Source organism: Tachypleus tridentatus, chromosome 8, assembly GCF_004210375.1.
Source record: "Tachypleus tridentatus isolate NWPU-2018 chromosome 8, ASM421037v1, whole genome shotgun sequence".
Taxonomy (NCBI): domain Eukaryota; kingdom Metazoa; phylum Arthropoda; class Merostomata; order Xiphosura; family Limulidae; genus Tachypleus; species Tachypleus tridentatus.
The window spans coordinates 25,913,113-25,938,722 of NC_134832.1; the positions used below are offsets into that span (position 1 = coordinate 25,913,113).

At 31.7% G+C, this 25,610-nt stretch overlaps 1 protein-coding gene across 29 annotated transcripts in view; it reads right to left on the bottom strand.

Annotated features, from left to right (window-relative positions):
* LOC143258714 (longitudinals lacking protein, isoforms N/O/W/X/Y-like) overlaps positions 1-25,286 on the bottom strand; it is a 70,311-nt gene extending 45,025 nt beyond the window's left edge. For 4 of the 29 annotated variants that reach the window (XM_076518201.1, XM_076518192.1, XM_076518196.1 and 1 more), the window contains exons 1-2: positions 25,049-25,261; positions 1,651-1,741 (exon numbers count right to left, since the gene is read on the bottom strand). The gene's annotated coding sequence lies outside the window, so the exon portion shown is untranslated. Of the gene's footprint in view, positions 1-1,650; positions 1,742-8,643; positions 8,926-17,569; positions 17,617-25,010 lie in introns of all 29 variants that reach the window. The other 25 variants (XM_076518210.1, XM_076518207.1, XM_076518193.1 and 22 more) reach the window with 20 other exon arrangements.
* Between the last annotated feature and the right edge of the window lie 324 nt (positions 25,287-25,610).

Sequence of the window (25,610 nt, forward strand, 5' to 3'; positions counted from 1 at the left end):
CAAAATCAGCAGCACAGGGTAAAATTAATAATTAAAAAATACAAAATAAATCTAAATTATCCTACTCTTCTTTCTAGAATCACTACATATTATAACAATCACACACTACTTATTCTTAACTTTTAAATTATGACTGTATTTGTTTTTACTGCTTTAGAGTTGCATTTAAGAGTCCCTCTCAGCATATATGAAAAGCCATTTATCACAGCATGAAGGTCATAATGTTGTTTGCTCCTCTACATTAAAAATTTTCTCAACCCAAAAGAGACGTTTTTATGTAGATATATAATGAATTAAAAGGATATGCATACATGCTTAAATTACACTTTTACAAATATTTTTTATTTGAATTTTGTTTCATTCAATTTTTTTTATCTAACCCAACAAGTTTCTAATTTTTACATCTGTGTTACTTTTATAAAAATAAAATATACATATGAAAAAACAAAAATTTGTATTTACATCTGGGTTTTTGTGTTTTTGCTTTCAGACCTTAGGAACACTTAAGTTTTTAAAACAATGTTGACAATATCTAAACTATTCATTTCAAATATGCAACTTAAAACAAAATATCTCAGAAAAAGAATGTCCCTACATTATCATAATTTAACTGGCTTTCTAATGAAACTATAAATGGGTAAAAAACAAACTTTGTTAACTGGTTAAACCAATCTCAAAATAGTAAACAATAAAATCAAAAACTGTAAACAGAAAAAGCTAGCTTAATAGAAAACACAGTAAATTAAAATTCTTGGTTTTTATTGGTTATAAGTAATACAACAAAAATTTACAATTTTTGAAAGACAGGACAAAGGTAGAATAGTACAGTAAGCATGCTTGACTCTTTTATCTCCATAAAACAAGTACAAACTTACTTTATGGCTTAGAAATATCTACACTATGTGTGTAATGATTTATACCTAACTCAGAATATCATAAGGATAAATAAAATCCAAAATGGGCAATTCAAAGTGAAGTTCCACATGATACAGAAAACCGAAGATTAAAAATTTTTAATTTCATTTTAAAAGTAAGAAATTAAAGCTGACATAACATTAAAATTTGAATGGAAAATGAAATGATGTGCTCACTTTGACACCCACCCATGCACATAGGGTTAAAGTTATATTAGATCTTCTAAACAGTAAATCAAACAATTAAAACCTAACTACATATCAGTAGATACTTTTGTCCTCACATGCACACAAAGACCTTCCTTCAAATGTTTCTTTACATAATGTGTACATTATTTACAGAAAACTTCTTCCCTCACTTAGGATTTTCCCTTACATTAACTTCCACAAAATTCTTTCTAAAACTGACTTTATACACACACTCACATACGTTATCAGTAAACAAATGTATTTTTAATATAAAAGACTCAGTTCTGCTTTCAACATTACAATGTTCTCAAAATGAAAAAAAAAAAAAAAATCAAAAGTTTATGCATAATTAACACCACATTATTAAATGTTTATTCACTGGCCACATCCATGATAAACAATTGAGTGTTTTTGAAGAGCAGTATGGTACATGAAACTTTTTCCACAAACATTACAGTTAAACCGTGACACCCCTACATGAGATTTGCGGTGTCGGTAAAGTGAGTTGACATAAATGAAAGTTTTGGTACATAAATTGCACTGATACTTTTTTGTTCTATGGGAATCCATATGTCGTTGAAGAGTCATCTTGCTACATAGTCTTTTCTGACATACTGAACACTGAAAGGTGAAATCACCTGCAAAACAAGGAGAAAATCCTCATGGGAAATTTCACTGATATTATCTCCATTTATGAAAGTTTAAAATTATATAAAAGCCTAAATATTGTTTGTAAGATAAAGATATAGAACCACCACTAGAAATATATTTAATCACAATATTAAAAATTTTCTCTAGCACAAATGAGATACATTTATATTAATATACAACACTATTAACATATGTTAAATTGTTAATTATGGTAAGTTTTAAGGAAAGAATTTTTTTTTAAAGCATCTGTGGTGATTATCTAGTTTTCCTCATTCTCATTTGCTTCATGCATAAAATAAAATATACATTTTATTCTCAACTTACTGTTTAAAACATCTTGTAATATTTTTATCAGTTACAAGCTAATTCTAAAGGTCTGATAAGAGTAAAATGTATTCCATTTTTATGATATGCTGTGCATGAACCATTTATTTTGTTCCAAAATTATTGGTCAGTGAAAAACAATAATCCCAAACCCTATAGAAAAAACTTCTATAGTGACTGTTATAGATGATCAAAGAGAATGAACTTTCATAACTACTCCTTTCTTAAAAACAGTTTAAATCCAGGTATATTAATACAGTTTAAGATATATAAACTAATATGAAGAGAGCTACTTCTAAAAAGAAAAATTTCTTTTCAACTGCACAAAAGTTGAAATATTATTCCTATCAATAATTCTTTGCTTTATATACAACTTTATTTATATGGCAAAAACCACAATATACCACAACAATATATCACAAAATTTACATCACACTGAAAATCTAGATAATAAACACTTTATATTCATTCAAATTACAATTTTAGTATTGATTATTCAAATAAAGATTGAAAATAACAGCATCTTCTCATGAAGCAAAAACTGTGTATATTGCTTTCCAAATAACTGAATATTGACTTTGGTAACAGCAATAACATTTCTTTTGTCACATATAAAAACATATAACATACAAAACTAACTTTACTAATTTTAAAATTCTTATCATTCAAGTGGTTAGGATTTTGTATATGCATATATGTAACAGAAAAAGTTACAAAATGTAAATGATTAATTTCTTCATTTAACTAAATTATTTATATGTGTTTAAAAGAAATATTATATTCAGCTCATATCATGAGGTTTTGAGAAAACATTAACATTAAAATCAAAACATCAGAGCAGTTATATATGAATATATAGATGTGCTTTAGAAAAAGACCAACAACGCCTGTGTAGACAAAAAGACAATTCAACATATAATTTACCTCTTTATGATTAGTAATTAAATTCTGCAACATTATTAAGCATTTAAATACACTTAAATCCTAAAAAATAATTAAAATATCTTTCAATTGATTGATTTAGAGAAACATGTACGTAAATGTTCCTTCACAAAATTCCAAATAAGCCCAGTGAAGAAAGGCATCATTACTTTTCAATCAATATTAATAATTCATAAATTACTAAGTATAGTTTTAAAATGTATTTTTACAGAATATAGCATTTTTAATATTTTTTAGGTTTACTCAAGATGATGCAGTCTTTGTTTTATAGATTGTACATTTCCGAGATACCATAATACAGTCACAGCTGGTAAACTGCTATGACAAATTGTAGAAATAAATTGTAACTTCATTGATGTGGAAATATGTCCTTCTGATTTTTCTCTTAACTTAGATAGATTCAGAACTTTGTTGTTTTTTAAATCTAGTAAACAAAAGGTAGAACTATTAAAATATATAAAAAAAGAAACTTTCTAAACAAAACTAAACTCCTAGGAAAAGTCAACTACCTTTAACTAGACAAATATTCTGGTACTTTTCTAAAACCTACAACTAAAAATATTTTTAAAAGTAAATTAGTCATGCACTTGTTGCAGTATCTCACCTTAAAAACAAACCTGTAAACAGAAAAGTTATTTTAGCAAATGTTTAATGTTATATAGTACACTGAAAAATTTTTGGAAAAGCATTTACATGAAACAGTAAATATGAATATATGCACAACAATTATAATCTTCTTACAACAGGTTATACAACACATGTATAAATAACAAGCATACTTTCTGGTTTAAAAACTACCAATCTTTATTTCAGTTTTCAAATCCTAATGATACAATTACAAAATAAAAATGGAAACAACTTGTCAGTGCAATTAAAATAACATTCAATTTGCTATCACAAAACACATTGATCCCATGTAAGCACAAGTCTTAAGTGACTATATCAATCATCTATATGATGCTCTTCATCAAAAAAAATTTTTGTTAACAGTTTAACACGTTGATGAAGTGAAGTTTTTTTAACTCCAAAAATAGCTGATGCTTGTTGAAATGACTTCCCTTCTGTAATAACAGCATCAACTGCTCTCTTCATCTGTTCTTCAGTCCACGTACGTCGAGAATTGCGCCTTGGAAGCACTAAAGCTGGCAAAACAGCACAAAAGTATGGCTTATGTTTTTGTTAACTGACCCAAATACGCATACCAAACACATGTAAAACTGAAGAAATTGCAACAAATTACTAAAATATTAAAATAAAATAAAGAGACTAGGGACAACTCCCTGAGATGTATAATGCAAATGATGAAAACTAATCACTCAGCAACACAGCAAGCATGTGAAACGTTACAACTACAAAAATAACTGCACATTTTACTGGCTTAATGCATATAAAAAAATGGAAGCACAGTATTTTGCTGCAACTGTGGACTTTCAAAAGGTCTAATTTAGGCTTTTACCCTCCAAAATTTAATGAAATAGTAGTATCATGCAAGTATAATAAAGTATTTGACGTGTTACACTAAATCTTGTTTTCTTTGTGAAAATGCCAATGATGAAACATTAAACCAAGATAACACTGTGGTGCTTCAAAGATGCTACTATAAAAAAATCTTGTTGTGAATTTTACAGAGTAGCATGAAACATATCTTATTTGTATACTGCAAGAACAAAAAGTGAAGAAAAACACTCAGGTGTGTTCAAACATTACTGTACATGTGAAAGTTCACCTAATCAAACTTTTACATTAGAATGTAATACTTATTTTTTAACATAAACTATTTATAAAAATTAGCACTAAGATTTTCAGACAACAAATGTATGCACATGTACAGTAAATATCTTTATTATTCTTCCATAAAGGTAGATTAAGGTTGAATGATGTATTGGAATTAAAAAACAAAAACTGTTTCATGTTGCACACTAGCCATAATCTTCCGTAACAGGTGTACTGAAATATTTAGAACTAACTTTTCTCTTGTACATACACGTATGGCACAAAAAATAAAACACTGCATAATAATTAATACAAATTTCTTTCAAAAGAGCATTAAATAAACCAAATTTACCATATTTAATTATGAAAGGTTAAGACAACAATTTCTCTTTTCTGTGTTTAAAAAATTTGTACATCAGTATAATAACACATGGTTGCACGATACATGTAATATAGTTATAGTAAATATAACTTAAACCTTAAGTATATTAGGTCAAGAACTACACCCTTGTGCAAATTAATTGAAACAAATGGTCATTTTACAATATTTTCAGCATGGTGGCCAGTGTAGGCTCGCTGGACCCGTTGATTTCTTTTAATAGTCATTTTTTTTCACACAGACGGCATCATTAGCTGTGTTTTGCAGTATGGTCAATCCATTTTTGGGATATATGACATAATATTCCTCAAACTTTTGTCATATATCCCAAAAATGAATTGACCGTACTGCAAAACTAAAATACAAGAACTGGACGCAAGAACAATGGAGGAAGGTGTTATTCAGTGACAAGACTCATTTCTTCGTACCAGGTCAAAGAAATCTGCATCTTCGCAGATCTCCAGGTGAGAAACTTCAAGAATCTCACATCAATCAGTTTGTATAACATCCCTTGAAGATGTTTTGAGGCTTTTTCAGCTACTATGGCATTGGAGGCTTATATATCGTAGAAGGTATGATGCGAGGACCACAGTACATCGAAGTTTTGCAGAAAAGAGTCGTTCCAGAATTGAAAGAGATTTCCAGATGGATCTGGCATTTTTCAGCAAGATCTGGCTCCGTGCCACACATTGAAACCTGTGAAGAATTTTATGACTACAATGCAAATAAAGGCGCTGGACTGGCCTGGAATCTCTCCGGACTTAAATCCTATTGATAATCGTTGGGTGATTTCTAAAGAAAGACTCTGGGGAAACGACTGTACTACGAAATATAAGCTAATTGAGGCCATAATTGAGGTGTGGTACTGCGATCCAAAAATTAGTAAAGATTGCAGTCAACTCATGGACTCGATGCCAAAGGGGATTAATGATCTTCTGAAAAATAAAGACAGTCATATCATGTATTAATTTGTGAGTAATATTTGGATTCTCAGAAATAAAATGCAAAAAATTGAAAAAAATCATAATTTTCTGTTTTGTTTCAATTAATTTGTACAAGGGTGTAATTGTTCAATATATATTATAAACTTAGTCTAACAGTAGAAAATAACCATTATTTTTATGATCTATAAATAATGACTCAAAATAGTGATAAGTAGTACTTTAGAAAGATTTAAGTCAAAGAACATGACTAAATTTTAGTGTTAAAAGTAAGTTTAACAGCCCTAGTATGATAAACATGAGTTTAAGGAACACAATCTGTTATTTCATAACTTGCTAAATGCATTATAAACACTTACATATATACTATGAGAAATAAACCCATGATGAATATAGAACAAATTTTGAAAAGCAGACAACAATAAGTTAAAACAAAAACTATATATAAAGTGGAACACAAGAGAAGGAGTGTGTAAAGTAGCACTTGTTCCTAATTTTAAACTGATATTTTTTGGAAAGTATTTCCAGTTAAGGAAACAGTAAAGAAATTAGTATCATATTTACTATGATCTCGTATTTCATAATTTCATGCACTTTTTCTATCTTTGCCACAAAAGACTTGAGCACCATAATAATGAAAAGTTATGCATGGTCATCCTTTACAAAAATCTTATCTGTTGTCTTAACAGGATGCATAATGTAGATATCATTGAGAAAAATATACTTAGTAGAAAACAGGTAAAGATCTCTAGTCAATTCTATCTACATATTTAAAATATCATGTGTAATTTATTTAAAGTTTTTCTTCATAAATTAATTTAATCTTCCATAAATACACCTTCTGAAAGAGATGAACCCTACAATTCTTTCACAGCACAACTTCAGGGATGAACTATTAGACATTTTCTTGCAAAGGGAAAATTCAGGAGGGTTTCTTTTTTCTTGAAAGCACTTAACAGCTTCTTCATACTCATGTTCTAAGCCTACTTAAATAAAACAAAACCACAACTAACATGTACCACTTAGTGTTACAGTTGCTGTAGATCAATAAAAGATATGTGCAACTAACCATGTTTTAAATTATTATTCCTTTCCTATCACCCACTACTACTATAGACTAAACTCAGGTGCTTATTGTACATTATTCGATTATTGTGTTCATTTAGTTTTTGTCTGATACGCTTTAATTTTAAGATGTGCATTTCCTTCGAAGATTTAAGATAGTTGGCAACAGCAATTTTAATACAAGGAATTACTAAAAGATAGTGGACTTTAATAAAACAGAATAATAAAGCACTAAGTTGAAAATGTGGTTTACAATTACTAAATACATCACTTATGCACACAAGATGTTTAAACAGATTCAAAATATACCATTCTGATAACAAGTGTCAAGTAAACATGTCACGTCAAAAACAAAGAGGTTTAGAAATGACAAAAAGAGAATGTTAAAGAATATGATCACTAAGCAAGGAAAAATAGCTTCTAAACTAGGTTATCATAGTTCTGGAATTATTATTATTATTTTTTAAAGATACACAAGAATAATAAAAAAATTAATTTCCCCACTTATTAGGATACTGTTCTATTCATATTATACTAAATTCTGTTTCTTTACAAACTCATTGAATAATATATTTTCTGAAACAAACATCATAAGGTAAATGCAAAGAAATTTCAATAATAAACTGAAGGTAAAGGGCATATCTTTTTTCAGAGTTGTAAAAGCTAAACTCAATACCATAACGAGTTTGTAATGAGCTTCTTAATGATGTTATACACATCTTTCAAACAAACATTAACAAGCAATGCTATATGTATGATGCATATTCGCTATAGTAGTGCAGGCATTGTGAAACTAATAATACTGACAATATTTCTATCACATTTATAGTAACAAATATTTTTAGTTCAAAACTGTATAATATAATTTATGAATTTAGGACCAGTTTAAGTTTAAGTTGACTGAACTTTGCGAGATATTATTTAGTGGACAAACTTTTGTTAACAGTAAGGGCACCCAACTGTTGAGACTGCACTCTAAAGCAGGCTTTATAAGTTAGGAATGTATACATATTTAATTAGCTATTCTCTTTACTGGATAAAGTTTTAGTTTGATCTAAATATGTATGTTGCTTTGATAAGAGAATATTAATACTCATTTATTTTGTTTCCCCCTTGAAACTTGGCTGGTTATTTCCTAGCCATAAATACTGAAATATGGGATCAATAGTCATTATATCTTTATGAATTCTTGTTTTCCTTTTATTTTTCTACAGCTATGATCACAGTAATTAATAGAATAAATATTAACAGCAGAACTTAATGCTCCACTTAAAAGTAACTTTTAATAAACACTGTGCAATTCTTGAATAGAAATAATTTCAATGCAGATAGTTGAATAACAGTTAAAAATATGACCAAGAAATATTGCTACATGCACTAAAAATAAAGGTATTTTATTGATGTTGATTTTACAAATAAGCATATTAAGTTACCTGCTGCATTATTTCAATAAAGAGACTTCTATAAAATAGAGTATTTGAAAATGCAAACTTTTATAAGTAAGTTTATTTATTATTATACTTACCTTAATGATCATACCTTTACACCAGTGGTTTCCACCTTGGAGGTTTAGTCACCTGAGAGGTTATATGATTTCAGCCAACACAGTTATAACACCAGACATCTCAGAACTTGTGAAAAATCTTCAAGATCAGAGTTCTCACTGAAGGTGCAATTATTTCCATGGAACAGCCATGTCCACTTTCACATTGAGGTATATATATTGTTGTGCATAAATCTAAATGTGTTATATTAACAAACACAAGAGATGGGAGAGAGATTGCATACCATTCGATGGGACTTCAGGCTGAAAAAAAGGTTTGTAAACCACTGCTTTACATCACTATTCTGTAATTCAGTGTAGGGGGAGTGGAGTGCCTCCCAGAATACCATCAGGAGCCACTGAATGTTTGGTCATATTTAAACTTCGGAAGTTTCAAAGGGAAGACATTAGTCTCCCGAGTAATAATTAAATGATAATTCTGTCTAAAAGAGGACTCAGATTTCTTCACGTCAAAAAACATTTGCCTGAGCTAAGACGTTATTGCATCTCTGAAACATACATATAACAACCTCCAATTGAGGCAAGAAGTTAATCACCAGGCATTCAAATTACTGCCAAATCATATCCAGTCATAATAAGAGGGGGAGTACAATGATCTGAAAACTTACATTAACTTCAAAGATTGAGTCCAAATAAGCAAAAGATTGTCTGTAATGGTCTTATTTATACCTTAATTTAAATGGCCTAAGGAAGGGGATTCAAGGGGGAACTACCATGGTTCTTAACTAGAGAAGCATAAACTGTGGTTTGAGATGTTCTACACAAGCTCTTAACTAGGTAGCATACAATTGAAAAATAATATAATCAATGGGGCTTGCCTTTATGTTACTGAAATAGGTTATAATCTTCGTGCTCAATGTAGTGGTAAATAAACTGTCAACACCCATAAAGTCCCCATAGAGATGCAAGCAGAAAAAATACTGCAGTTGAGGACACAATACAACCAACTGCTTTCCCTCTAATCATCAGTTCAATAATGAAAAATGTTGACAACAGGTGCTGCCACAAAGTCTCCTGACTCTAATCAGCAATTCAAAATTAACGACAGTGGACAGATGGCCATAGTAGGCCTGTCAAAACAGGGACTGAGGAACCAGGTTTGGTAACAATATTTGCCTGCTTGGATAAATAGAATAATCTGACACAGTAAAAATAAAAAAATAATTCTGATTGGTTGATTATTTTTGTAACAGTTTTCATTTTAATTGACTGTTGGAATAATAGAAAACAGTATAAACAGAAAATACTAATTTTGGCTAATCATTTTAACTGTAATTTTGATTAATCCATATGATACTAACTTGCGTAATCACTGCTCATAGGTAACCAATTATACTGAGTAAATCACCCAGTCCTATAATATGCTATGGAATATAAAATTCTGTAGTAGGTAATTCATATCTACTACTACATGAAGTATTAAAACAGCTCTAGTATGGCAGAGTTTTAGGAAAACAAACTTTTATGCATAACTTGCTAAATGTATACATAAACACTGACATGCTATGACAAATAACCCCAGACTGCATACAAAACAAACTTTGAAGAGCAGGTCACAATATAAACCAAACCAAACATATGCAGGTTCATTAGTTGATGACTGAGATGATTGGGTTATTAAATCCAGTGTTTTCCTGGATTTTTTAATTACACAAGATTTATACAACGTTTCTTGTCAAAAAGAACAAGATTATCATATTGATTCTGAAGTTGTTAAGAACAAATTGTGAAGTTTAAAGAGCAATAAAGCTCCTAGGACATAATATTTACCTACGTGTTTCAAAGAATGTTAAAAATGGATATGCGAGATACTTATTATTATTATTATTTTTTTTTTTTTTACAAGTCCTTAAATAGTGGGAACATACAAGACTATTAAGTTAGCTAGAGTAGTTCATACTTGGTAAATTCACTTGCAACAACTAGTAACTGAAAGTGATCTTGAGAGAAAACTCGCATTTTTCAGCACACTGATTTATGTTTAATGTCATTATTTTTGAAGAAAAATATTTAGCTATTTTACTACCAACATGCTTTCAAAGTTGATTATAGTGAATAATCCTCTGTTTGAACTACCTGTTTTTCTGGATTTTGCTTTATTGCTTATTAAACAGGTTGGACTTCAATATTTTGTGCTGCAATCTCTAGCAGTTTAATTGTTCTGTAGTATACAGGGATTTTCTATTTACAGAGTGTGAAATGGTTCAAAGCTAGACATGCTGTATAGAGAAGCTTTTCAATGTAAATAACAGTTCTAACTCTCATTTTACTGGAAACTTCATGAACACATGCTATTTGCATCAATTCATCCTCTTGCTTCATTACCAGATTAGTTTGAACAATGGTATATCTGTAGAACCATCATCAGTCAACATGTTACAAAACTTTCCATGAATTAATCCACTTATGGCTTCAAGTAATGCACTCTTTATCCTAGTTTAGGCAAAGAGAGTATTCTCATCTTCATGATAGTTTCTTTGGTTAATTCATCTCAATCTCAGGTGTAATATTTATGTTTCTCATAGCTGTATCAGTTTGCTTTTCTTGTGATCTAGTAAAACTGTTGACTTCAAGATTTCTTTCTGTACTTGCTACCATTAACTCCTTTTACCCCCTTTATGTGCACCTATTGCCATACAGTGATCACACAATGTGATTTGCAAATTAAGCACACAAAATTGATAGACAAAATCTAATATGCATGGGTGATAATCTTATCTGCTGATCTGTATTAAAAAGGAAATATGTTGTTATTAAAAAAGGGGTAATACATGCAGTTGAAAATTGTTTAATGTTTAAAACAAAATGGACCCAAAATGGTATTATATTACTCCAGTACTTCTCCAGTAGGGGACAAGTGAACTTGCACAAACTAATGGTGACTCTGAACTGACTGACTGATGATTTTGAGCACAATACAACTGATACTGATGTGGACAGTTAAGGTAGTAACATCAAATCTGGCCGAGTGATTATAGTGACACTGTCTGTGATTACAAGGCTCCCATTTCTAAAAAATCTAAATTTCAAGAGAATTAAAGGGAGCTTTTGTGGATATGATGCAGGACATCCTAACAACATACCTGCTACCATTGCTAGTACAGGTGGATGCAAGGCTACACATACACAAGCTCCCAGGGTCAGACCTAGAACTTAGTGGTGCAAATAATGATGATAGGAGGTTTGTGGCAAGTGATGAACATTTTCAACTTTGGATTTCTAACTCTGCTGATAAAAATATAGGGTATAGGCAACCAGAATCTCAATGATGTAAACCTCATCAATGTTTTGCTATTTTTCTTGATTAATACTGCATTTGGTCATACTGTAACAAAAACAAATTATTATGCTGATCAGTTTTTACAAAGGAAAAGTAAGGTTTTGAAACTGCATTCATGATTCATAAATGGATATCCATGAACCATCAAGACATGAAAATATTATTTGCTTTGCATCTTACAATGAGTTTAGGTGTTTGTGATGTTGAAATACACCTAGCTTTCTACAAATTAGGGACTCAAATTACTGAAACTAAAAAGCTAAAATTTAAAATAAGAACTATTTACCTTTTTTATTTGCTGAGCTATCACTAAATTTGGTGAATCAAACAGTGACCTCACTAACCTCTTACTATTTTCATAAAATGGTCCCTTATATTCATTTACTTCTGTACATGTCCTGTGAATAACCAACTAAAAGCTCAAAATGTCCACTTGATGATTTTACAGATTTTCAAACACAACAAAATACTCTAATTTTGAGACAAAATTTTGTGCTGGTAAGATGAGTTTTTAGCCCATTTGAAATTTCATCCATTGTTAGACACAAATATAGATTAGTTACTAAACTTAATAAATTATAATGGAATTCTGCAGTATCGATGAATTAATTTATCATTTTCTTTGTTACTCAACTGTACATATAAAAACTAAAAAAAAATTGTTTCTTCACATCCTCCATGTATAAAATTTCTTAAGGTTTAGCAAGCTATGACAAGAAGCAACTGAGTACAAATATTGTAAGATTGGTTTGGTTGGTTGATTTTGTGTTTTATGGCACAAAGCAGCTAGGCTATCTGTGCCTAATGTCCAGTAAAAAGTTAAAAGTAAATTTAGTAAAAGTCATAAAAGGAAATTAAGGTAAAACCAAACAAAGTTAAAACATAAATAGCAATGTTTACATCTAGTCTACAACATCAAGAGAAAAACTACAGTAATTCAACTTGTAAAGGACTTTCTGTAGCATGACTGTAATAATCATAAATCACCAGGAAGACTAACAGGTATATACAAAAACCACTGCCAGTCACCTGAAGTGGGCCTTTCCAGTCCTGGTTTCGAGTTACTTAATGGTATGATCAGTTTCTAATTTCAAATTGAATTAGAAGAACTGTGATTCTTAAAAGGGAGCCAGATTAAAAAGGTGTAAAGTATATATTTAAAAACTTAAATGGCATTTTAAAGAATAATAGCTTTTAAAAGGCTAAAAACACTACCAAGGTAGACAATGTCACCATCATCAATAACACTGTCAAACGTTATGGACAAACCTTGGGACAGAACATGCTTAAAATGGTGCCGTCGTTGTGAATCATAACGATGACAAGAAAGTAAAATGTGGCTTATTGTGATGTGAGTGTTATGCACAGCCAGCACATTGATGCATCAGTCCCAGATAAAAGAAAATGATGAGTTAAACACTGTGACCAACGCATAGTCTAGTTAGGACAGCTTCCTCTTTTTGATCCTTACGAAAGCAAGATGACCAAAGTCCAATATAGGGTTTTATTTGGGAAAGCTTGTTTTCACATTGCTCACTCCAAGTTGACTGCCAGCTGGCATGGAGCCGAGACTTGAATACAGGACCATAGTCCATGTATGGGTCAGGCACAGAAGTGATAGTTCCAGAGCAGAGAGACTTAACTGCAGTGTCGGTGAGCTCATTCCCGCAAATACCAACGTGGCCCGTTATCCAGAAAAACTGGATAGAAGTAGATGCTAAAGAAAAATGGACCAGTCGGTTTTGAATATCGGTGAGAACAGGGTGTGAACCAATGTGAAGCGATTCCAGGACCAGTAGAGAACTAAGCAAGTCAGATCCATAGCTAGAGAAATGACATACAGTTAAGCAGTGAACACAGAATCTGTATAGGGGATTATGTGCCCAACCACCGAACCACAACAAACCATGGCAGAGCCCACACAGTCCTCTGATTTCGAACCATCTGTATAAATAGGAATGGAAAAATGGTTCGAAAGATGTTCAGCAAGTAGTAGACAGTATATCCAATCAGGAGTGTCTACTTTTCTCAGATGACTTAAATATAGGTCACAATTGGGGTTTGTATGAAGCCATGGTGGGATGGGCTGACCAGTGGATACAGCAATGTTATCCAAGGACAGACCCAATTCATCCAACTGCGCCTTGATATGAAGGCCAAAAGGAGCAACGGTAGACCATCTGGTCTAAAAAAGCATGGCCCATCGAGGAAAGAAAACACAACCCCGGGTGGGATGCTTTGGTAAGGAACAAAGTTTCGAAGCATATAGTGAAGACAGTTGCAAAGAAGGTTCATGAGACTCTATGTATAAGCAGTATCAATAGCAGTAAAGGACTGACTAGGCACATGGAAATAAGTAGAAAAACCAGTATTGAAAAGAAAAAAGGTTGTGATCAGAGAGCATACACTCTATGGAGCAATCCCTTCTATCAATATCAGCACTTCTCCACAGGGGATAATGTTCATTAAAGTCCCTCAGGATGAAAAAGGGAGGCAGCAACTGTTCAATGAGAGCATCAAGGTCTGATTGATCATACGTGTCTCCAGCCGACAGATAGAGAGAACAAACAGTGATGGCATGACTCAAGGAAACACATATGGCTATAGCCTCCAAGGGTGTGTTGAATGGCAAAGACAGGGTGGGCAAATACTGATCAACCAACATTGCCACCTCTCCATGCACTCATCCATCACACAGCCTGTCATTTCTGTATAAAGAAAACCGCTGAAAGGTGACTGTATCGGTAGGTTTCAGAAATGTTTCCTGGAAGGAAAGACAAACAAAATTGTAGGAAGCAATCAGTGTTTTAATATCATCCAGATTAAAACGTAAACCTCGACAGTCCTATTGTATCAGGGTTGCCATTTTTATTTAGATGTAGGCAAATTGGGTGGAGAACGCTTCTGTTTATGACTACGTCTTTTTTCCTTACTGTCCTTATTAGAGGGAGGTCTACTGACTTCCATGGATCCTGCCCTGGGTCGATTGGGCAGGTCTTTGCTGTTGGAAGGAGGTTCCAGAGACTCAGGATGTGGACGAATGATTCTTTTGCATCTTGGGATGAGAGAAGAAGATGGATCCGAGGAAATGCCTGTACCTGGATCTTTGGGTTTGGTGGAATGTATATTTGGGACAGAGATAGGTGTTGAAGTTAATTCATCAACTTTTTTAACTATGGAGGTCAAAAGACTTTTCATTTGTTTGGAGAATGAATTCTTTAGGAGGTACAGAGAGATTTGTCTGCACTACTACAGTAGTTGTGGAACAAAGTGCAACAGCACATGTCCGAGATGTGGTGGTGGACAGCAATTCTCGAGCCTCAGGATAGGTAATGTTATGAATCATTTTCAAATGCTGCACCTCTTTTTCTTCCAACCATTTAGAGCAAGAACAAAGGTAGGATGGGTGAGAGCCACTGCAATTGATGCAATGAGGATCCGTTTCACACTTGTAGGCATCATGGTCCTTGCCACCACAACGAGGATACGTCATGGAACCACGACATGATTTCTTCGAGTGACCGCATCGCTTACACTGGAAACATCGGAGAGGGTTTGGAAAGTATGGCCATTCTCTGCAATTAAGATAACCTACTTTGATGGTGGCAGGCAGACGTGGTGACATAAATGTGAGAATGAGGACATTGGTTGGCATCATAATTCCATCTTTGCGAGCAGAGATATGCTTCATTACAAAAACTCCTTGGGTGAAGAAATCAGCGAGAATCTCTGACTCAGGGATGTTCTTTAAATCCCTCTCAACAACTCCTTGTGATGAATTCAAGGTAGCTGAGGTGTAACCTCAATAGGTATATCCCCAATTGCCTTTGAATGCAAGAGGAATTTACTGTGTTAAGATGTGGATGTTTCCACCAATATGTCACCAGATCGAAGCTTCTTTACTGACTTTGGAGAGCCAGCAAGTCTCTCTAGTCCCTTCTGAATGAAAAAGAGAGACATTTGCTCTAAAGGTTTGTCTGAAAGTGAGTGCAATACAAGAAAATGAGGTGGTACAGATTGTGAAGATTGCTGCTCAGAATCTTCCAGACGTGGTTGTTTACCTATACTGTTTTTTCACTATTTTATTAAGATTTTTAATTGGAGTATCTATAATGAAGAGGGGGAAATTTTGGTGCCTACTGACCCCACCCACCATGGAGCCCTATGAGGAGATGCACTACAATGTCTAACAAGGACACTGCATCAATGCCATGGTTTCATGAACACTATACCCAAACACCAGCATAAGATACAATGTCCTCAACACCTGTTGAGAACATCCAACACCGGTACTTGGTTGACCCTAGTCTGAGTGGACCAGCTGACTGACCCAAGGGCGGCCACCCCGAGGCCGACCGTCCACAGATCTTCAAGGCCAAAGTGGTGTGTTAGGGTTGGACCCCTCAAACACCAGTATCCTCCCCTCCCCTTCATGGTGGCATACACAGCAAACACTATCAAATTCTATAAATTTTTTTTCAGTTTTTGCTAAACAATATTCTACATTCTGAAGAGTTGCTAGACAGATACAATAGTGAACAAAATCACATTATTTCAGAGCTTGTCATTGGAAAGTTTAAAGAATAATAAAAGTTCTGGACTAGATAATACTGACTTTGAAAGATGTTAATGTTTAAATAAGAGAGTCACTTGCTATTATTTTTTTTCAAAGTCTTTGAATGTTAGACAGGTGCCAGTATATTGGAAGTTGGTATGTTTTCAAGAGAAGTGAAACAACTTGCCGCAGTAATTACAAGCCTATTAATCTTATGTCAGTATTGGAAAAACTCTCATAACAACATTTTATACTTGTTTTATTTTTCATGCTACAACTTTTTAAATTAGTAAGAGTATGCTCATAACATTTGGCAATTGTCAGTAAGCATTACAAGGATTTTCATAATTGAAATAACTTTTTTTTTTAATATTAAGTCTTGAGGTTTACTGAACAATGTTTTTCTCGTGCCTTTTTTTATTTCTGTATGTTGCCTATGTGACGTGCAAAGTAATTTCCATTTTAAGCTTCAAAACACTTTGTTCATCAGAAAATCTTCAAATTTCACAAGCAAAATCCTTATTATAATGTCCAGATAATTTTAACCAAATGCTTCTTAAGAATACTTTATATTTTATGCTATTTTTCCTAACAAATCTCTGTATGGGTTCAATTGATTTGACTTATTCAGTGACCACCATACAAAATAAGAAAATGAATATAAATTATACCTGTAGAATGACTACAGATTATAAAACAAAAACAAATGTTTAGACTAAAGAGCTTAAATCTCATAACATTATACACTGATATATATATTTATTAATTTTATTACATTCACCCTTCAGCTATGCCTGGTTAACAATACACACGTTATGATGATGTATCTTACATGCAATCAAGTTACCATATCAAATAATATAAAACTTACATTTAGTTTTTACAAAATGACCTATCTTGGCTGTGTTTTCAGTAGACTAGTATATGGTAAAATAACAGATACATTTCAATTATTATAAATTGTACATATTTATGGATTATTACTGTTTACAAGCAAGTTCTTAAACATTAAGTCATAGAACTGTAAATAAAGATGTAAAGCATACAATTACCTCTTCCAGTTATGACCTTTGTACTCACTGCTGCTTGTCTTAGCTTGCTAAAAAATTTAACATGGGAAAGATGTGAAATGAAATTTGTTTTAAGGTCATATATATTCATATGAATAACCAAAAAATCTTAACTTCATGGATACTATAGAATTCCATTACAATTTATCAAATGTAATAACTAATCCATATTTCAATCTAAAAAATACAAAATCTTGAAGAGACTGAAGACTTAACCTACCAGCTGGAAAGGTTTGTTTTGAAAGCGGACATATTTGAAAACAGCTGAGAAAATCACTAAGAGGGCATTCTGGGTTTCTGATTGGTTGTTCACATGTCATATATAGAAATAGATTAAAGGGACCGTTTCCAAAAGTGGAAAGAGGTGAATGGGGGAACACTGATTCACTAAATACAGTGATAGCTTAACGAATAGAAAAAATAAAAAGTCGTGTTATGTTATAGCTTGTCAATATTAGTAATTCGAACCTCTTATTTGTACAAAAGTACTGACTTTGTAAATCTGACATCATAAACTTAATATGAACCAGTATTGCATTCAACATACCATATCCATTTAACACTCCTACGAAAAGTGGGGCCTAATAGGCCCAGAGCAACTTGAAAGGTTATTAATATTAGGCTAATAATTTTGTATTTAAATGAAATTGCCATTTAAATCCATTAATGAATGGATTAACGAGATTCCCACTGTCCCTATTTACTATCTAGCGAAACCATAGCCAGGGGAACGGGCTTGGAGAAATCAGGACTAGAAATGTCTTTTCGTAGGAGTGTTAAAGCAGCTACAGCCAAAGGGTTCAAGTCTGATTAAATATGTTTATCAGTCACTTAAAATTTCTATAGAATAGTCAGACAGCATTCAGTTCAGGACATGCCCTTGCCATGGCAAGTATTTTTCCCTAATAACCACAAAATTATTTACAAATTCTGCACACTTTCAATAACATGGTAAACTACTGAAGTTAACACCTACAAGTGTAAAATTATTCAATATTACCTGATGTCACATTGATTTTTAATTGGTCAGTACTATAATTATGCTGATACAATAGTGATTCTAGTACTTTCATTAGATAAAATTACTTCAACTGCTGTTACATAGCCATGGCTTCCCTGAAACGTAAAACTAAATGTAATCATGCAAATAATATTCTTAATTTCTTCTCGAAAAAAAATCAAAATCAAATGAAACATCTCGTTTTGGAACTGTAGCAAACTACAGAAAGCAAAATAAAAAATGCAAATGAATGGTTCTAAAAGATGCTGGAAATACTTCATCTTCCACAGCCCAGGAAAGTGAAAGTAAACACAACCAGCAAATGTTTCAGCATGTGCAGTTAAAAATGCAGTTTTCATTGGCTACCTTATGATTCAGATGAGAATTTAATATTTCGTAAATTATGTATTGAACACTACCATATGAATTTATTTTTTAAAGGATCCTATAATTTTTGGACCAGCAAATTGACCAGGTATGCCATGGGAGGGGGATCATAAATCATGTGTGGAAAGTATACCAGAAAAAAAAAGTTATAAAAATTCAAGCAAAAAGAATTTTGAATAATAATGAAAATGGTATTGACAAGTGTATGAAGACTGTGCATTACTTAGTAAAAGAACAATTTTTCCTGTTTAAATATGAGTGTATCATATGCTTCCTACAAGGATTTGGTTTCCCCGATATGAACAAAATAAACAGGTTTAGGAAAGCTACTTATGAATCAGTGGACACAGCCAATGTGACATGTTCAACTGCTAGTGATAAATCATAGCACTGACAAAAACTAGTGTTCACCAATTATAATGGTGTTAGTTAACAAGTGTTTGCAAGATTTGAATAGAAAAAAAACAACAGAAAACTGATATAAGCTCATGTACTGAATCTAAAAGCACATGAACAAAGTACCATGCTACTAAAATGTACTAAGGTTAGAGATGGGACTGGGGTAAAGCTTAGAAAAGAGACAGGTACCAAAGTCAAAGGTTTAGGTATTGGAAAGTACCAGAACAAAAGTGATGACAGGGATAAAAGAGGGGATGATGGGATACCTTCTAAGAAAAAAAAAATCCTATGATATTAGATTATTATTTCATTGCACACTGATTAGAGTCACTCAGCTCACAGGCTGCTAGTGAATTACTTCACTTTACAAATTATCAAAATACATTGACTGGAATGTTTTACTACTTTAACTAATCAGATGCCATTTTAAAACCCCTTTATGTGCATGTTACACACTACATTCAAAATCTGATTAAACCACTTTAATGTCAATGTATTTTAATTAAATTACTGAGGTACATCATAATTTAAATTTTTATGATCCCAATCAGTCAGAAACTCACCCGAAATTACAGGTTTTTCACCAGAAAACAATCAAAGTTTCATTTATTGCATGGAAAAGTAGCATAAAAACTGCTGTATATAAACAATTCAGCTGTTTTGAAATCAATTTAATTTTTGCATGATGTAAGTGTAACCAAGTTATGTAAGTTATGAGGAGGCCAGGATCATATGAAGAACATAAATACAGTAATAAAGGTAACTACTAAAGCCATGAAATGTGTTTATGTTATGCACTGGAATCGATTAATAACTATCAAAACTAAAATAACTAATAAAATCAAAGCATTCTGAGTTTTCACTTTGAAGTCGGGAGACAGCCATTCATTTCCATCTATTTCTCCACAATCCAGATTTTTAAATCCTAAAAGATTCTAATGCCTTTTTATACCTTTCCACACTTTTCTTGTTTATTTTTGATACTTGTTTAAAAAATGCACATGGCAGCACCAAGGGGATGTGTAATATTACTGTCTGATATCTTACATTAACCACGTTTTTATTCTTTTATTTCAAAAGAAACCTCAAACAATAATCAAAACTTCAGTTTCATTTTTGTACAAGCACCATCACATTTACAACTATCAAGTTTAAGAGTTATTATAGAGAAAGAAACTGGGTGTGTTATTTAAACCTTTTCATTCAGACATTCAAATTACATCCTACTTTAGTTGTCTGCCAGTATTTCTAGTACATTCCAAGAACTTGTCCTGGATGAATCCATTGCAAAAATTTCTCAATTGAAGATAATCTATAACCACTTGCAAAGTAAAAGCTGGGTCACTAAGCAACAGTTTTAAATTGAATGGCACATTTGTAACAAAGAAAAGGCAGGTTTAGCAGAACCTTCTCTTAAATTATGTACTACTCATAATAACATTGACTACATAACGTACAATTCCTAAATACACTGTTGTACATCACTGTTCCTAGAACTCAGCTGTTTTTTTTCTATCTTTATACACATTAGTTTCATACAGTTAAATTGCATTTGGAATTTACTTTCATATTTTAGTTAATTATGTTATTTATTTTTTAAATTCACATACATAAGGATTAATGATTTTAAAAATTTATTCTATATTTTGCCTCACTCAACCAACTGGCTAAAACTTTCTCTCCTGTTGAAGTGTGCTGTGATAAATAATCAGAGATAAAGAACATGAAAGGAAAATAAAACGTTTAAACAAAATATGAGTAAAAGGTAAAAGATTGGAAATTATATGACAATGAAGATGTTGCAAGATTATTCAATGAAGAGACAAAAGGTAAATATATTTCCATTTCTTAATTTTAATAATTCTATTCTATCATACACTAAAGATAAAAGCTAGAATTAATGATGTTCAGAAAATGGCAAATAAAATATAAACATTTATATTAAAAACTTAATATTCATTTAGGAAGTTCTAGAAATTATGCAAGTGAATTGTTAAAACTGTAAGATAGTATCTTTATACTTAACATTAAAATAATCTTTCAAGTGAACTATTCAGAGACCCAGCAAAAATAACCTCATTAAATAAAAAACTTAGTAGATATAGCAGATAAAAAAATCAAAACTGAATATTTTGTTGTATTTTTTTAAATTACATACTTTTAAGAAAGTTCTTGTCAAATTTCAAACAATTTCATACACTAGTTTTGTTTTTGGAAATAAATTTCAAGAGACTAACTGTCATATATCACCTTAATAGAGTTAAATGTTCAGCAAACAGATGAAAGATATACAACTACTAGATGATGACATCAATATAAAGGAAGTACATGATGCAAGATGGATTTCCATTTACAAAGCAGTAGACACTGTTTAGAACCTTGGATTCCCTTATCACATTATTCAGCACAGAAAAAGATAGTAAAACAAAGGAGGTTCAGATTTTAATGGTTATATGACCAACTAAAACCCCTATGCTGTATGATTTATGACTAGCACCCTGGAACAGACCCTTTCACAAAATAGCATTACAGTCTACTACACACTTATCCATGTCCACATGACTCCAATCCTCAACCAATATCATCAATCAATTCCTCAACTATGAACTTGAAAATTTAAATCACCACAAACTATCATTTGGTCCATTTTTTTTTAAAAAAAGATTGTACTTTGTACAAAAGAAATTTTGGTACAATCCACCAAAAGTGACTGAAAATATTAGGAAAAATTTGCTTTAATGACTGGCTAATGAGGCTGTTTTAGTCACTAAGTATTCTATCATGAATGAATCTCTGTACTGCTTTATGCATGTAAGTTGTGTACAAAATTGAACAGTATGAATAGCTGTGTGTGGTAACATGGTACAGTATGCAGTACAGTTCATTACCTTATAACATATAGTATCACATGATGTTTGTATGCATATATATGGGCAGGTGGGAATTCACAATGGAACACATTGCAATAACACAAATATTTAGTGAGATTAATTTCTGGTACAGATGTTTACAACAGCAAAACTAACATGGCTGTCTCAACTTTTTGCCAAACAAATGCCAGTAGGAACTAAAACAATCAAATTTACAAATTCAAACTCAGAATTGTCATCACAGTTGAAACATAGACCACCTTTAAATCACACACTTGTATGCCTAAGGTTAATGTTAGACAGACATAACCACTCGAGTCTAAGAAATACAGAAAGTGTAGCTACCACAAGAAATGTGGAAAAATCCAGGAATTAAACAGAACATAATAATGATACCTGAAAACAACTTTTAAAGTTTTGATCAGTATGAAACAGAATAACAATAAATAAAATAAGGCTAGCTTTGCCTCTTTCCAGGTCAATACAAACTACAAATATGAATGACAATACACATCAACAATGTATATGCTTGTGTATATATATTTCAGTATTATAGTATCTGTGAGAGTTCTAATGACAATCTAATCTTACTACCAGCTATACTTTACTGTACTTAAAAGGCATAACAAACTGTTAGAATAAAAATATATTGGCTAAGATCATTTTTTCCATTTAATGTAATAAAACTTCCCAGGAAATAAAGCATACAAAAATTAGTTGAATTTGGATGCAAAATTGCCAACTAAAGAGTAATTGTACATTTTGGAAATAAGATATATAAACATCAAAATTATTGTAGTTGAGTCTTTTCTGAGGTCTTTGTACATCAATACTGTAACTTAATTTTGTTTTAGGGTCTACGATTTTTTTGTTCCACAGAACCTTGAAATTTCCTTAAAAGTGAGCCCTTAGCAAAGGATTATACAAAATATGACTTTAAAATTACCATGTACATGCTGAGAGACAATTCCTATTATCACTGAGCTGTGCCTAGCTTTTCAGAAAAGGAACATGGATGTATTCATGGTCCAAATACCTATCACTATATACAAGGTCACTGAACAAGTACAAAGATGTTGAAATATAGAAGGAAAAATCAATTCTTTCTTGACACACTGAGAGATTTAAATGAAGAATGGGACAGGCTTGTGCAAATACAAAATCATATCATCTCTAGGGTCACAAGAATAATTAAAACACTGAAAAGCACATTTGGACTGCTTTATCATACATGGCGGTTGGCCTTTGGTATGTGCATGTGTTTTTTCATAGCAAAGCCACATCAGAAAACTTATTGTGCCCACCAAGAGGAATCAAGCCCCTGGTTTTAGAATTGTGAGTCTGAAGATTTACTGAAGTCCCAATGGGGGATGGTTGGCCTTTGGAACAGGTTGCATTCAAGTGTGGTATATTCAGTTAATTTAAATGACCTTATAGAAAAATCATAATAAATATTTGAATAATAAGGGCTGCTTTTTGTTTTTTTAGTGTTTAATGGGATAGGGTGGTATAGATAGAACAAAAGGTTTCTTGTTGTCTAACATACTACATTAAGACTTTTAAGAAAATTCTATTCATTAAAGTTACATACTCAAGTAACTTACACTCACTGTAACAAAAAATAAAACATGCACAGCATATAACAAGATTATGGTTTTTAGAGAATTAGATTAACCAATACTATTACTAATAAAACAGTAAACTTGAACACTTTCAAAAGGTGGTTCTTTTTTCTTCTTCAGGAGCAATCTGATTCTCTACTGTAAAATATAATAACTGTTATAATACCAGTTTATACTTTAGCAGAGGTAATAAAACATTTACCATTTCAAAATTCAACTGTAGACCAAATTCTCTAACTTTTTGAAGAGTGATTTCTTCAGAGGTATGGTAATTAAACCTTTTATAAATATAATTTAAGTATTTATAAGTAAATTACTATTAAAAAAATAGAACTAGCATCCAATCATCATTTTCATCTTTCAACCAAATATGTTCTGAGCAACCAAAACATGTGCACTAAATGGGAGACATGCAAAACCAGCTTTATTCTGATGTTTACATGCATTTAATGAAAAAAAAATTAATATTTTGGGAAACATTAGTAGCTTTCTGTATCACATTGTAGTTGTTTGACCACCTAGTTCTACATCAAATGCATGACAACATAAATCCAAGCAAAACACCAGATTTCATCATTTTATCTCACTGAACTTTGAATAAAAGGTTGTTTGAGGGTATCCCCTCACCCACCACAGATTGTGATAGCCCCCAGCACTTTACCACACACACACACTGCAACTATTACGTGACATCAAACATATAACACAAAAGTACTTGCACAGTTGCAGTAATTACAAAGTAAAACATACTAGGAAAATCCAATATTATAATCAATACAAAACTATACATATTGTACTGTTACTAAAGTATAGCAGACAGTACTATTACTACAAGCAGTAGTACTCTACTACTATACTAAGTAATCAGTCAGTTGTAGTGGTACCAATACGTAGTTACAATACTACTTTTTAGTTAAGAATTCGTAATTCGCTTGTCTAGTTGCTTAATTTAACTGTTACCAAATCAAACTTTCAATTTCAAAATTTTTCTTTCATTTGACACTATGCAAACTATGTCGCATAATTAAGTAATTTAACTTTTAGTTTTAAGTTGTTTAACGCCGTAAAATTTAAATTTTACTTCACTTCAGATTATAAATCTTATTTCTCATGCTAAATTATTTGTTACAAATATAACCGCTTACCCTAAACTAAACTCTGAAGAGATTTGAAATTAGCCTACCATTACTTATATTTGTATCGTTGTAGTATACATGGTAGATTTTCTGAAGTATCACACATAACAATTACTTGACAAAAAACAACAAAAAAGCATCATAACTCTCTCCATTACCATCACACTCTATTAAAAAAAAAAGCCTAACCATAAGTTTTAAAAACCAATGTAATTCCAACAAAATGACGTGCAACCGAATTTCCACCAGAGGTCAGTAAAAAACTAAAATAAATCCTTTAAAGAAGTCGTGCCTCTTTGAAGTAAAGCACTAAAATGTTAGTAAAATTATTAACTGTTCAAGATTAAATATTCTCAAATATTTTGTATGGAAATCAATTATACTTTACAATACAGAGCAGTACTACAAACATGAATAAAAAAAACGAAAAATAATTTTTGCTAAAACTTGCAAAAGAGATACCGTTTATAAAAATTAACAGTGTGTATCAATTTTAACTTTAACCAAACTGGAGTTTTATTATGAGGCATTTGTATCAACATAAATAAAATCACGAGTTATGTTTCCAAAATGGAACTTTATTATATATAAATATACCTCAACATTTCT